Source organism: Leiobunum rupestre, chromosome 5, assembly GCF_980474605.1.
Source record: "Leiobunum rupestre chromosome 5, qqLeiRupe1.1.hap1, whole genome shotgun sequence".
Taxonomy (NCBI): domain Eukaryota; kingdom Metazoa; phylum Arthropoda; class Arachnida; order Opiliones; family Sclerosomatidae; genus Leiobunum; species Leiobunum rupestre.
In genome coordinates this window covers 64,290,110-64,305,894 of record NC_143388.1, presented here as the reverse complement: position 1 = coordinate 64,305,894, position 15,785 = coordinate 64,290,110, and positions in this window count along the sequence as shown.

Sequence of the window (15,785 nt, the reverse complement as noted above, 5' to 3'; positions counted from 1 at the left end):
TTTTTAAAAACATTACGTACATTTCGCATTTTGGATCTGGATTTGACAGTTTACTCGTATTAAAAGGAGTTCTGGCCCGGTTAATAACCCCTGAAGTTATCTTTAAAGGCTGCAAACTTCTCGCGATGTTTCTTTACAAATACAATATAAGATTTATAGATAGCTTTTCTTATTTTCCAGCCCCTCTCAGAAGCTTCTCCAAAACCTTTAATTTAAGCGAAAGCAAGGGATTTTTCCCGTATTCCTTCTTAAAAAAAGACACCTTAGACTATATCGGCGTCGTACAGGAAAAATCGTTTTTCGATGTAGATAAATTCACCCCCGACCAATTGGCAAATTTCGAAACTTGGTACGACGCCCAAAAATTTACCGTTTTTGATTTAAAAGAAGTGTTGACAAAGTACGCCATTGATGACGTCAAGCTGTTACAGAGGGGTTTTGACCGGTTCAGAAATCGTTTTAGAGAAAAGGTCAATTTCGACATTTTGGCGGGGAAAAGCGTGACTCTACCGGGAGCTTTAACCGATTTATTTTTGAGCCGGTATCTGAAACCAAATACCATAGCTATTATGCCGCCAGCAGGGTACAGGGGCAAGCATTCCGTTAAAGCTCTCAGATGGGCGGCTTACTTGGAGCAAAAAATGCACGTAAAGTTTCAAACGGCGCGATCGTTGGAGGGAGAAAAGTATTTAGCTCCTTACCACCCCGACATTTACAGCGCTGACCCTTTAATAATTGGGGAATTTTTCGGGTGTTTCTGGCACGGGTGTCCCAATCACACTGACCATAATGGGTACAATTACGAACTTAAAGAATCTAATATCAATAATTACTTAAAAACTCTCGACAAAATCGAGTTTTATCGTCAAAATTACCCCAACGCGCGTTTAATTACCATATGGGAATGTGAATGGGACACTTTTTTAAAAGAAAACCCCGAAATAAATTCTTTTTGCGACGAACTGGCTTTCTCTGACCCGATCAATTCGCGAAGCGCTCTGAGGGGCGGGCGCGTTGAAAATATTTTACTGTATATAGAATCTACCCCCGAGAGGCCGATTAAATTTTACGATTTTAACAGTATGTACCCGTCGGTCTCCATGTCCAAAAATTACCGCTACCCCAAAGGGCTCCCCGAAATTTTAACTAGCAACTTTAATTACGAACCCGATTTCTATTTCGGGCTTATTAAAGCGACTCTTCTCCCACCCCAAGATCTATATCTCCCCGTCTTGGGCTCCCTGATTGGCGATAAATTAATGTTTACGCTATGCAGAACGTTCGCCCTCTATAATCTAGCCGACTGTCGTCATATCGAGGCGGAACGCGCGATTACGGATACGTACACTACCCCCGAGTTTTATTTATCCCTTCAATATAATTATAAAGTTTTACAAATTCACGAAGTGCAGCATTTTCGCGAAACGTTCGACTCCGATTCACCCCTATTTGACGATTACGTCAGAGATTTTTACAAAATGAAAACCCAATACGCTGGTTTTCCTAAAAACGTTGACTCCTTAGAAGAAAAACAAAAATATTTAAACGACTTTTGGGAACAGGACGGGATAAAAATAGACCTAGAAGAGGTTAGCTCTAACCCGGCTCTCAAAGCGCTTGGCAAGCTTTCCCTTAACCAGCTTTGGGGGCGTCACCTAATTCAATTACGTCAAAATAATAGTTCTTTTATAAATTCCTACGCCGACTTGGTTAAAATTTTAACTGATAAAACAAAAGAGCTGACCGATTTAAAACTCCTAGAAAACGGAATGGCTCTCGTGACGACCAAAGATTACGAAGACCACGTCCCGGCTTATCGTAAAGGTTCCCCAACTGTGGGCATTTTCGTCGCCTCTTATGGGCGTATTAAATTATATAATCTTATGGCTAAAATCGGACCTAATTTGGCCTATGGCGATACGGACAGTTGTATTCTGATACACGATAAGAAATTAGATTTAACTTTATCAAGCAGCTTGGGTGGACTTACGGATGAATATCCTAATGACCCCATTAAAGCTTTTACCACGATAGCCCCCAAGGGTTACTCTATCTTGTTCGAATCGGGCAAAATTTTAACCAAGATAAAAGGCGTCACTCTTACTAAAAAAAATCAGACCATCTTAAACTTTGACACGATAAAGCAGTTGGCGCTCGAGAACCACGAATTAAAATACCGAGTTGAGATTCCCTTTAACGTGAAAAGACAAAAAACCGGGCACTTGTATCTCAGACAAGCCGAAAAACTAGTGGGATTTACGTCGACGAAACGTATATTTTTAAACACGGTACTTCTATTCCCTACGGATATTCATGTCTCTCACACGCCTAAAATTTCAAACCCCCTGTACCTTTCTTTTGGCTGGCCCCAGTAAGTCGGGAAAAAGTCACTGGACGTTTAATCTCCTGAAAAATAAAAATTTAATATTCGACAATCCACCCCAAATAATTTTATATTGCTACAATCTTTGGAACGATCAATTTGACGAATTAAAAACCCTCGCCCCGGAAATTGAATTCCATAAAGGGCTCTTTAGTGAAAAACCCGAAGATTTGTTTGACAAAAGACAAAACAACCTCTTGGTGCTAGACGACCTTTCGAGCGAGTGCTTAGACAACGCGCTGGTATCTGAACTTTTTCGCTTGTGTTCGCATCATCTGAATCTGAGTATTGTATTCTTATGCCAGAACGTCTTTGGTCAGGGCAGATTTTCGCGCGACATTTCGCTTAACGCCTCATTAATAGTCCTGTTCCGAAGCCCCCGTGATCCATCAGAAATAAAACATTTAAGTCGTCAGATTTTTCCGCATAACCCTAATTTTCTGAGCAACGTTTATAATTACGTAACGTCGGATACGCCCTATTCTAACGTGGTTGTTGACCTGCTACAAAAAACTCCCGAATTTCTAAAAGTTAGAACGCAATGCCTCATGGAAGAAGGACCAATGTTAGTATTTACCGAAAATTAAATTTTTTTATTTTATGTATTTATCATTTTTGGTAGAGGAAAATGTATATTATTGTAATAATCAGAATATATAACAAAGTGTTTATTCGAATTTTACGTCATTCTGTAAAATGCCTTTGCCCAGGTCAATTATAGAAAGCCGCCCGTATCTAACTTTATTGAAAAAGGCTTCCCCAAATCAAAGACGATTTTTATTGAAGAACGCCACGCGAGATCAGGTTGGCTCAATCGCGAATATCTGTCATAATATTTGCCGCGGAGCTTTACCCGTTGGCGAGAATAAACGACGGCAATTACAACGATATAAAAAATCTATTATAAAACTAGGTCAAAGAGATCTCAGTGATCGTTATCGACGAAGAATTCTAGTCTCGCAAACGGGCGGTTTTTGGGGAGCCATTCTCGATTCGCTCATCCCGCCAATCTTGGGTCGTATAATTAATCCGGCGCGATGAAGAAATTTGTCTTGCTACCCGCGGATAGCTATTTATCCGATACCGAAAAATTGCTAAATTTAATACAAGAACACATGAATAGTATTCTTAACAAACCCGTTCGAGACGGTAGTGAAGAAGAAAAACTACGAGAATATCTGGCAATGTTGGCGCGGTATCTCAGAATTAAAGACTACGACGGCGCTCCAGCCGTTCAAATAAAACCGCCCCCTTAACCTCCTTCTTCGAGTACGTTAGCGCCGATACAGTTAGTACACGGTGCGATCTACCAGCCTCCCGCTGTACCTAACGTTTCATTCGGTAACCCGCCGCTCGCCTCGCCAAGTGTTTTTTCGCCTCCCCAAACGCCAAATCAGCTCCATCAACTATTCGCCGCGCCGCAACAGGTGCAAAGAGCCGTACAGCAACCTCTCCACCAACTGGAAATGGCTATTAACAGGCCTCTCCCAGCATCACCGATAAATCCTGGTATTTCTACACCATGGCAGAGTGTCTCCGGCATTTCGGGGTTGGACGAAAGTCAATCGCCCGATTACGCCCATAAAACTTTAATTGCAGCCACACCGCATCTCGTGACGTCACGAAATATTCCATTCAAGCCTGACTTTGCGAGTACTCCAGGCTACCAAAAGGGGAAATGGAAGAACGGTGGTAGCAACGTTTTCACTTCGCCCGCTCGAGCTGAGCTACGTAAATCTCGAAGCGAAACGAGTCTCGATGAATATAGCACGCCAACTTTCAAAGACAGCAGCTAGAAGCCTTCGGAATACGACCGAACCTGTTTCCTTGCCTTTCGTAGGACCGCTCTTGACAAGAAAGGAATTGCCAACCCGCCAAGATCGCAAAGAAAGACGCCGGGCGTATTCTAAAGATCGTGAAATTAATGATTGGGAAATTAATGAATGGGAAAATTAATGTTTTTTGTAAAACCATGTTTATTAAACACTATTGATTACAAAATCTGTTTTCGTGATTAAATAAATGCACACACAATGCCAATAGCGAAATTACTTCGTTCATATATATTTCATTATTATACATTTTTAAAATTTTCTTAAAGCTTAATCCAGCAGACCTATTTAACAGAAACGAAGCAACGTGCAAACCGCAAGTTTCTTGGTTCATATCTTGAATTATATTTTTATTATAAAACCATTTCTGAGCTAAATGATCCAATTGAAAACCGTAGACATCAAAATGTTGACCAAAAGAACAAAAAAAATCTCCCACGCGTTGTCCTTTCCTATTTTTAGCACTGACGAAGATTCCTATCCAATGGCTTCCCGGCATTGATGAGTCTTGTACATTGGCCACCAAACAAAAGGGCTTTTTTTCGGACAATCTCGAGGTAAAGTATCTTTGGAAAATGTGCCCAGAAAAAAGGTTTGGTTCTCGGGTCGCATTTTAAAAAGGCGTCCAATTGAAAAGTATTCATGGCAAAACCCTTTGAATTTCTTCGGGGTAAAATGACCCCAATATTTTCTCGTTATTCTTGTCCTTGATATGGTAGAGTGGGCGGGGTTTATTTATCACCTTCGATATGGTGAAAACCTCTTTACCCCAATATCCTTTAAATCCCTTACGAAATACTTTGCTGGTTTTTGACAGGAGCACGTGATCGCCAATCTTGAATTTCGGTTCCTCTCTTTTCGCTTTCTTTCCAAATAGTCTTTGCCAAACAAGATGCTCATTGGCTAAGGTTACTTCGCTAGGTCTAAATCTCGTCGTGCGATGAACGCTGTCGTTATAGGACTTTACAATTTTTGGTAGTTCTTTTATAAATTTTTTTCCTTTACTTTTGGTAAGAAATCTGTAAATTTTATTTTTAAGCGTCCTATTCACTCTCTCGCATACGCTGCTTTTTTATCGCCGTAACAAACGAAATGCTTAATCCCCTGGTCCTTGAAATAGCGTTGCACTTTACGATTTAAAAATTCAGAACCTTGATCAGTATTAATTTTCAAAGGCTTACGTTGTTTGTGGATTTTTTTGAAAGCAGCTAATATATCGCTCGCTCTCTTAGTTTTCACGGGAATAGCGAATAAATATCGGGACAGAATATCGATATTAGTAAGAATATAATTAAATTTATTAATATTTTTTAATTCGTTTAACTCGATTAAATCAGCCTGGTGTTCTTCGTTCAAGCTCGTGACATAAGTCCTATTTCTAGGAAAATTAAATTTTCTATCTTTGTGCAACGTATAGGCGTCTTGGGTCAGCGCCCAATCTTTAATTTTTTTCTTGGAAATAGAGGGTAATTGTTCGGATAAACGTTTTAGTCCTCCCAGACTTCCGGGATTTTCTGGGTCAAAATAAATAGATTCTATATTCATGTCTTGACAGTTCAAAGTGTGCTACATTATTAAATGAAAGGCCAGCAAAGTATACATTTTTATACATTTTAATGGAAATTTTTAATACATCAGCTCTGATAATATTTCAGATTCATTTTGCATGATATTATGATATAAATTTTCTACCCCCAGTTTATAGTCGGGAAAGTTGACGTAAAAAGCCTTAATTACTTTGTCATAGTTCATAAGGGGTATCGTCATCTTAACACTTTTTTCGAGTCTTTCGCAGAAATGTGACGCGATCGGTTTGCAGCTAATGTGATGGGCCAATTGATTATGGCAGGGCAGGTTTGGGCATGCCTCAGTTAACGTAAATAATACACTTTTTAATTCGTCTAAAATAGACATTTTCATTCCTTCAAAAGCGTCTTTTCGGTCGGTTATTTCTTTGTCGAGACTCGTACGGATAATCTTCAAACGGTCCCAGGCTTCTTTATCTAGGGCGACCCCGTTGGCGGAGGAATACACAACGTCGTAATTTGAATTAGACCCGCGAATATAGCCGCGAATATCAATAATTCTTCCACGCTGACAGAAGAATCCTTCCAACTTGACATTATCCGACAACCAGCTGTGAAAACGTATAGCTTCGGTAGTGGTATTGAAAAATCTTTCAATTTCTTGTTCATAGTTCCAGAGATTCTTCCACACTTTTACGCTAAAATTGACATATTTTCTATGTCCTTGACGGTTAATTAAAATTTCAGGCTCCGCGAGATTCGCCGATAAAAAAATGTCGAGTTGGTTGGAGAGAAAATGGGGGCGTGTCATTCTCAAACAAAAGCTCGCGTCAAACTAATCGAATAGAAAACAGGGTGGCTCATTTTATTCGATACTATATATCACCTTTCTGTCCCGGGTAATTAAAATCTCGTTATCAAATTCAAAGTACATTATACACACGACATTAGTCGGTAGGGGGTCTTTCAATTGAACATCTAAACGTAGAGACCCCTGTCGAGGAATACTCGTATGATCAGCCGAAGCATTCTGGACCGGCGACATATCAAAAGTAAAGATCGTATACCCCTCCTTAAAATTCGCAAAATTTAGATAATTACCCCTATCTTCGGAAGCTATGCCCATTGACTCGAATAAAGACTGAAAAGGTAAACAGTAATTTGAATTTGCATAATCCATTTGAAAGCCGTCAGGAGGGTATTTATCCGGTCCGACTGACAAAGATAAGTCGGTGATATTTAAATGTTCAAATTTCAAGCTATTTGTGGTCAATGACCCGTTGAAAGCTTCTTCTTTGACAAAAACTACAACTGCCCTTTTTGGTATTTTCCCGAGTATAACGTTATCGCGATTTATGTTTTTCAGACCCTGAGCGATAGAAAAACTTTTCATAATTGTTTGCGTAATGGGATAAATCGCTGGTATTCCGCTTTCTAGCATCCTAGCGTGGGCTAAACTTATCTGCGGAGCCACCTTGACTTTAGTAACGTATAAATACGCCTGTTCTAAAATTAGCTTATAATCTTTTCCCTGCTCTAAAGCTATTATACAAGTTAAACGAGGGCTTCTTACTAAGCGGAATCTTACGGGTAGTTAATTGACAATAAACTTATTCATGTGACAAATATCGAGGGGTAAATGGCCCATTAACTCAAACGTGGTCGATTCTTTCGTTCGCGCGCATCTCTTCAGCATTCCGTTACGATCATTGTTAAAAGCAGGTTCCCACATGACTTGCGGGTTACAGGTTAAGTTCATATAATACATTCCATTCTCCAGTTGCGTTTTCTTAGCGTCTTCACCAAAATTCAGCAATTTCGCCAAGTACGCGTTATACGCCGAAAGATTATTTGTAGATTGTACCGACGTGTCGCCCAAATACGCGTCGATTTGCGAAAAAAAGAGTTCCAATAAGATTATTCGTGACCCCGACTTTCACTTCAGTGGCTGGTACGTCTGTACCATCGTAATGCACGAGTTTCATTTTTAGTTTGAGCATAGTTTTGGATAAATCAATGTAGAAGTCATCAGATGCCGGAATAAAAAATTCGAGAGGGCCATTGTCGGTTATGTTATTCGTGGGTAGATATCGTATTTCGGTTGTAGCTAATATGTTGGTATTTAACACGGGTCGTTCGAACAAGTCTAAAGAACTGAGCATGCCTTCTCGAAGCGCCATTGTTTCTTATCCCAAAAAATCGTCTTTCGTCCTTGATTTTTTCGTTTTCTTTTTCCGTTGTCTAGGAGGCGCGCGTCTCTTACGAGTTCCACTGCCTGACTGGGGCTTACTCATTCTGTCAGCGGCTTTATGTAACAAATTGCTTCCGGCTAATCGTAAATTGTTGCGGATAGCCAATTGCGGATCTACACCGGATTCCAAATCACCGAACATACGCTTTCCGAGACCTAGCGCTTCGCTGCGTAAAGGTATTACCATCGGTGTAATATATCTCATTAATTTCTTAAATATTCCACCCAAACCACGCCCTCTCTGGTAAACGGGGCCGGCAAACACTCGCCCCCCATATTGAGACTTATAGAAATGAAGTCGAACGACCGTCTTCCCCGCGTTAAATATCAAATTTTCTCCAAAATCAGTTTTTAAGTCTATCTCGATCAACTCTAGCTCTCTTGCTTTAACCGGGTAATAGTCTATTTTGTCGTATATAATAGACTTATTACTAGACTGATCATTGCTCGCTAACGGTATAATTTTCATGAGAGGAGCGAAAGTATCTCCGGTATACTGGGGATATATTAAATTCGAATATAGATAAAGCGTACTCGCGCCTCTAGATAAATCGGCCGGATAAGTACTGTCCTGACCAACCAGGTCAAAATCGAAATCCGTAAATCCTAATAATTCGCCTAAGCCTTTCTTACTCGATTTGAAGAAAATAGTCACAGCCCCGTGATCTGCTCCTACATGGATTGTACCATTGGGGTTTATACCGAAATGAACAAGGTTCCTCACGTGATCAGGGATAGTGTTTGACATGGCGTCTAATATTGCTTGAACACTTAAATAAGTTCCAATCGGAATATTAAGGTCAACTTCTACGTTGCGTGTAAAAGTCATATCGCGTAGATGATTTTCTTTGATTTCAATATAATTTAGATGATTTAAAATTATGCTCCTCGTATAGGGGGTTACCGGTTTTGACGGCTGATATACCCCCGATTGATATCCCGTGTCATCCTTGCTCTCGAAACATAACAGTTCTTTCAAAGGTCCGTCAGGAATAAATAACTCGAAATTGGTCTTCTTTTTCTTGGTCGGGTCAGCCGGATTATGTATTGTCGGATCGTAAATCCAATAAAGTCCATCGGGTTTTTCCCAGATTTTTAACGAAATGTAGGCGTCCAGTCCATTTTCCCTTATTCCTTCGTTAATAGCGCGTACAACTTTTTTAACCAGACTATATTTGATGACAAATCCGGCAGTGTCTTTTTCGGCTTCCAATTTAGCGACTTTTAATGAGATTTTATAAATGTAAGGTCGTTTTTTATAATAATCAGCTGCCACCGTTTTTAATTGAAAATTATTAGTTTTATCCGTGATATTTTCCCAGTTGGGAGGCAAAATTACTACCGACGTAAAAGTCGTCCATTTTTATAAAAAGAATGACGGTCTCTTATTTGGAGGGAATTCGAGCTCGTGACTATTTGAATTTGCTATTTACAAAGTTGTTCGTCCTACCAAGTAAGCTACCGTCATCCCTACTCGAGATTCGTTTCGTTTCCTACAGATTCTCCTTTCATGAAAGGGCAAAGCGGTATCTTTTCCAAGTGTCGAATGAGGACTACGCTTTTCCAATCGGTTATGACTAGCGGACAGAAGGCGCACTGGACCGAAACGCTGTCTGGTAACGAATAAAACCCTTGCGCGGCCAAGTCTGATTTATGTACACCTGGTACCTTCCAATTAACGAAACGCATTAATCGTTTTTTTCCGAAAGAAATTTTAAAGGAATATCGTGGCTATTTACCGTAGCCATTTTTTCTTCGAAATTTACGTATACAACGAAATCGTCCCGAATACAAATCTAGAGTTTCCTCTAACATCGTACTGGGTAACCTAGCAACGGCGCATTCCTCGATAAACACTTGCTCGTAATCAATCAAACCTGTCACCACTTTAACAATGCTCGAGTATAGCGAGCCTGGGAATTCCTTTAAAGGAGTACTGACCCCTTTTCTGGCCAAAACGCCAACCAATCGGCACCATTTTGAATAATTTCGAGTCAGCCAATAAGCGCGCAGTACACGCGCCGCGCCAGCCAATCAGCGTGCAGTATCCGCGTAGTTGACACGTGGTCCCCGCGCCAATCAGCGCGCGCCACTCTGCGGAGGTCAATGACCCGAGTGTCGATCCCCCGCGCCACCTGCCGGAAGGGGGAAGGAAGCGGGGACTTCCGGTGCCGACCCCCTCGTGTACCTCTACATGGAAAACCCTTGATGATCCTGGTACATCCTACTCATGTTTAAAATTATTTTTATCAAATCATGTTTAAAATTATTTTTATCAAATCATGTTTAAAATTATTTTTATCAAATAATGTTTAAAATTATTTTTATCAAATCAGGATAAAATACTTTTTATCAAATCAGGATAAAATACTTTTTATCAAATCAGGATAAAATAATTTTTATCAAATCAGGATAAAATACTTTTTATCAAATCAGGATAAAATAGTTTTTATCAAATCAGGATAAAATACTTTTTATCAAATCAGGATAAAATACTTTTTATCAAATCATGTTTAAAGTTATTTTTATCAAATCACGTTTAAAATTATTTTTATCAAATCAGGATAAAATACTTTTTATCAAATCAGGATAAAATACTTTTTATCAAATCAGGATAAAATACTTTTTATCAAATCATGAAAAAATACTTTTTATCAAATCATGTTTAAAGTTATTTGATCAAATCATGTTTAAAATTATTTTTATCAAATCATGTTTAAAATTATTTTTATCAAATCATGTTTAAAATTATTTTTATCAAATCATGTCTAAAATTATTTTTATCAAATCAGGATAAAATACTTTTTATCAAATCAGGATAAAATACTTTTTATCAAATAAGGATAAAGTGATTTTTATCAAATCAGGATAAAATACTTTTTATCAAATCAGGATAAAATACTTTTTATCAAATCAGGATAAAATAATTTTTATCAAATCAGGATAAAATACTATTTATCAAATCAGGATAAAATACTATTTATCAAATCAGGATAAAATACTTTTTATCAAATCAGGATAAAATACTTTTTATCAAATCAGGATAAAATACTTTTTATCAAATCAGGATAAAATATTTTTATCAAATCAGGATAAAATACTTTTTATCAAATCAGGATAAAATACTTTTTATCAAATCATGTTTAAAATTAATTTGATCAAATCATGTTTAAAATTATTTTTATCAAATCAGGATAAAATACTTAATATCAAATCAGGATAAAATACTTTTTATCAAATCAGGATAAAATACTTTTTATCAAATCAGGATAAAATACTTTTAATCAAATCAGGATAAAATACTTTTTATCAAATCAGGGTAAAACACTTTTTATCAAATCACGTTTAAAATTATTTTTATCAAATCAGTATAAAATACTTTTTATCAAATCATGTTTAAAATTATTTTTATCAAATCATGTTTAAAATTATTTTTATCAAATCAGGATAAAATAATTTTTATCAAATCAGGATAAAATACTTTTTATCAAATCAGGATAAAATACTTTTTATCAAATCAGGATAAAATCCTTTTTATCAAATCATGTTTAAAGTTATTTTTATCAAATCACGTTTAAAATTATTTTTATCAAATCAGGATAAAATACTTTTTATCAAATCAGGATAAAATACTTTTTATCAAATCAGGATAAAATGCTTTTTATCAAATCAGGAAAAAATACTTTTTATCAAATCATGTTTAAAGTTATTTGATCAAATCATGTTTAAAATTATTTTGATCAAATCATGTTTAAAATTATTTTGATCAAATCATGTTTAAAATTATTTTTATCTAATCATGTTTAAAATTATTTTTATCAAATCATGTTTAAATTTAGTTTTATCAAATCAGGATAAAATACTTTTTATCAAATCAGGATAAAATACTTTTTATCAAATCAGGATAAAATACTTTTTATCAAATCAGGATAAAATACTTTTTATCAAATCAGGATAAAATACTTTTTTTCAAATCAGGATAAAATACTTTTTATCAAATCAGGATAAAATACTTTTTATCAAATCATGTTTAAAATTATTTTTATCAAATCAGGATAAAATACTTTTTATCAAATCAGGATAAAATAATTTTTATCAAATCAGGATAAAATACTTTTTATCAAATCAGGATAAAATACTTTTTATCAAATCAGGATAAAATACTTTTTATCAAATCAGGATAAAATACTTTTTATCAAATCAGGATAAAATACTTTTTATCAAATCATGTTTAAAATTATTTTGATCAAATCATGTTTAAAATTATTTTGATCAAATCATGTTTAAAATTATTTTTATCAAATCATGTTTAAAATTATTTTTATCAAATCATGTTTTAAATTATTTTTATCAAATCAGGATAAAATACTTTTTATCAAATCAGGATAAAATACTTTTTATCAAATCAGGATAAAATACTTTTTATCAAATCAGGATAAAATACTTTTTATCAAATCAGGATAAAATACTTTTTATCAAATCAGGATAAAATACTTTTTATCAAATCAGGATAAAATACTTTTTATCAAATCAGGATAAAATACTTTTTATCAAATCAGGATAAAGTGATTTTTATCAAATCAGGATAAAATACTTTTTATCAAATCAGGATAAAATACTTTTTATCAAATCAGGATAAAATAATTTTTATCAAATCAGGATAAAATATTATTTATCAAATCAGGATAAAATACTATTTATCAAATCAGGATAAAATACTTTTTATCAAATCAGGATAAAATACTTTTTATCAAATCAGGATAAAATACTTTTTATCAAATCAGGATAAAATACCTTTTATCAAATCACGTTTAAAATTATTTTTATCAAATCAGGATAAAATACTTTTTATCAAATCAGGATAAAATACTTTTTATCAAATCAGGATAAAATACTTTTTATCAAATCAGGAAAAAATACTTTTTATCAAATCATGTTTAAAGTTATTTGATCAAATCATGTTTAAAATTATTTTTATCAAATCATGTTTAAAATTATTTTTATCAAATCATGTTTAAAATTATTTTTATCAAATCAGGATAAAATACTTTTTATCAAATCAGGATAAAATATTTTTATCAAATAAGGATAAAGTGATTTTTATCAAATCAGGATAAAATACTTTTTATCAAATCAGGATAAAATACTTTTTATCAAATCAGGATAAAATAATTTTTATCAAATCAGTATAAAAAACTAATTTATCAAATCAGGATAAAATACTATTTATCAAATCAGGATAAAATACTTTTTATCAAATCAGGATAAAATAATTTTTATCAAATCAGGATAAAATACTTTTTATCAATTCAGGATAAAATATTTTTTATCAAATCAGGATAAAATACTTTTTATCAAATCATGTTTAAAATTAATTTGATCAAATCATGTTTAAAATTATTTTTATCAAGTCAGGATAAAATACTTTATACCAAATCAGGATAAAATACTTTTTATTAAATCAGGATAAAATACTTTTTATTAAATCAGGATAAAATACTTTTTATCAAATCAGGATAAAATACTTTTAATCAAATCAGGATAAAATACTTTTTATCAAATCAGGATAAAATACTTTTTATCAAATCACGTTTAAAATTATTTTTATCAAATCAGTATAAAATACTTTTTATCAAATCATGTTTAAAATTATTTTTATCAAATCATGTTTAAAATTATTTTTATCAAATCAGGATAAAATAATTTTTATCAAATCAGGATAAAATACTTTTTATCAAATCAGGATAAAATACTTTTTATCAAATCAGGATAAAATACTTTTTATCAAATCAGGATAAAATACTTTTTATCAAATAATGTTTAAAGTTATTTTTATCAAATCACGTTTAAAATTATTTTTATCAAATCAGGATAAAATACTTTTTATCAAATCAGGATAAAATACTTTTTATCAAATCAGGATAAAATGCTTTTTATCAAATCAGGAAAAAATACTTTTTATCAAATCATGTTTAAAGTTATTTGATCAAATCATGTTTAAAATTATTTTGATCAAATCATGTTTAAAATTATTTTGATCAAATCATGTTTAAAATTATTTTTATCTAATCATGTTTAAAATTATTTTTATCAAATCATGTTTAAATTTAGTTTTATCAAATCAGGATAAAATACTTTTTATCAAATCAGGATAAAATACTTTTTATCAAATCAGGATAAAATACTTTTTATCAAATCAGGATAAAATACTTTTTATCAAATCAGGATAAAATACTTTTTATCAAATCAGGATAAAATACTTTTTATCAAATCAGGATAAAATACTTTTTATCAAATCAGGATAAAATACTTTTTATCAAATCAGGATAAAATACTTTTTATCAAATCATGTTTAAAATTATTTTTATCAAATCAGGATAAAATACTTTTTATCAAATCAGGATAAAATAATTTTTATCAAATCAGGATAAAATACTTTTTATCAAATCAGGATAAAATACTTTTTATCAAATCAGGATAAAATACTTTTTATCAAATCAGGATAAAATACTTTTTATCAAATCAGGATAAAATACTTTTTATCAAATCATGTTTAAAGTTATTTTTATCAAATCACTTTTAAAATTATTTTTATCAAATCAGGATAAAATACTTTTTATCAAATCAGGATAAAATACTTTTTATCAAATCATGTTTAAAGTTATTTTTACCAAATCACGTTTAAAATTATTTTTATCAAATCAGGATAAAATATTTTTTATCAAATCAGAATAAAATACTTTTTATAAAATCAGGAAAAAACACTTTTTATCAAATCATGTTTAAAATTATTGTTATCAAATCATGTTTAAAATTATTTTTATCAAATCATGTTTAAAATTATTTTTATCAAATCATGTTTAAAATTATTTTTATCAAATCAGGATAAAATACTTTTTATCAAATCAGGATAAAATACTTTTTATCAAATAAGGATAAAGTGATTTTTATCAAATCATGTTTAAAATTATTTTTATCAAATCAGGATAAAATAATTTTTATCAAATCAGGATAAAATACTTTTTATCAAATCAGGATAAAATAGTTTTTATCAAATCAGGATAAAATACTTTTTATCAAATCAGGATAAAATACTTTTTATCAAATCATGTTTAAAGTTATTTTTATCAAATCACGTTTAAAATTATTTTTATCAAATCAGGATAAAATACTTTTTATCAAATCAGGATAAAATACTTTTTATCAAATCAGGATAAAATACTTTTTATCAAATCAGGAAAAAATACTTTTTATCAAATCATGTTTAAAGTTATTTGATCAAATCATGTTAAAAATTATTTTTATCAAATCATGTTTAAAATTATTTTTATCAAATCATGTTTAAAATTATTTTTATCAAATCATGTTTAAAATTATTTTTATCAAATCAGGATAAAATACTTTTTATCAAATCAGGATAAACTACTTTTTATCAAATAAGGATAAAGTGATTTTTATCAAATCAGGATAAAATACTTTTTATCAAATCAGGATAAAATACTTTTTATCAAATCAGGATAAAGAAAATTTTTATCAAATCAGGATAAAATACTATTTATCAAATCAGGATAAAATACTATTTATCAAATCAGGATAAAATACTTTTTATCAAATCAGGATAAAATACTTTTTATCAAATCAGGATAAAATACTTTTTATCAAATCAGGATAAAATATTTTTTATCAAATCAGGATAAAATACTTTTTATCAAATCAGGATAAAATACTTTTTATCAAATCATGTTTAAAATTAATTTGATCAAATCATGTTTAAAATTATTTTTATCAAATCA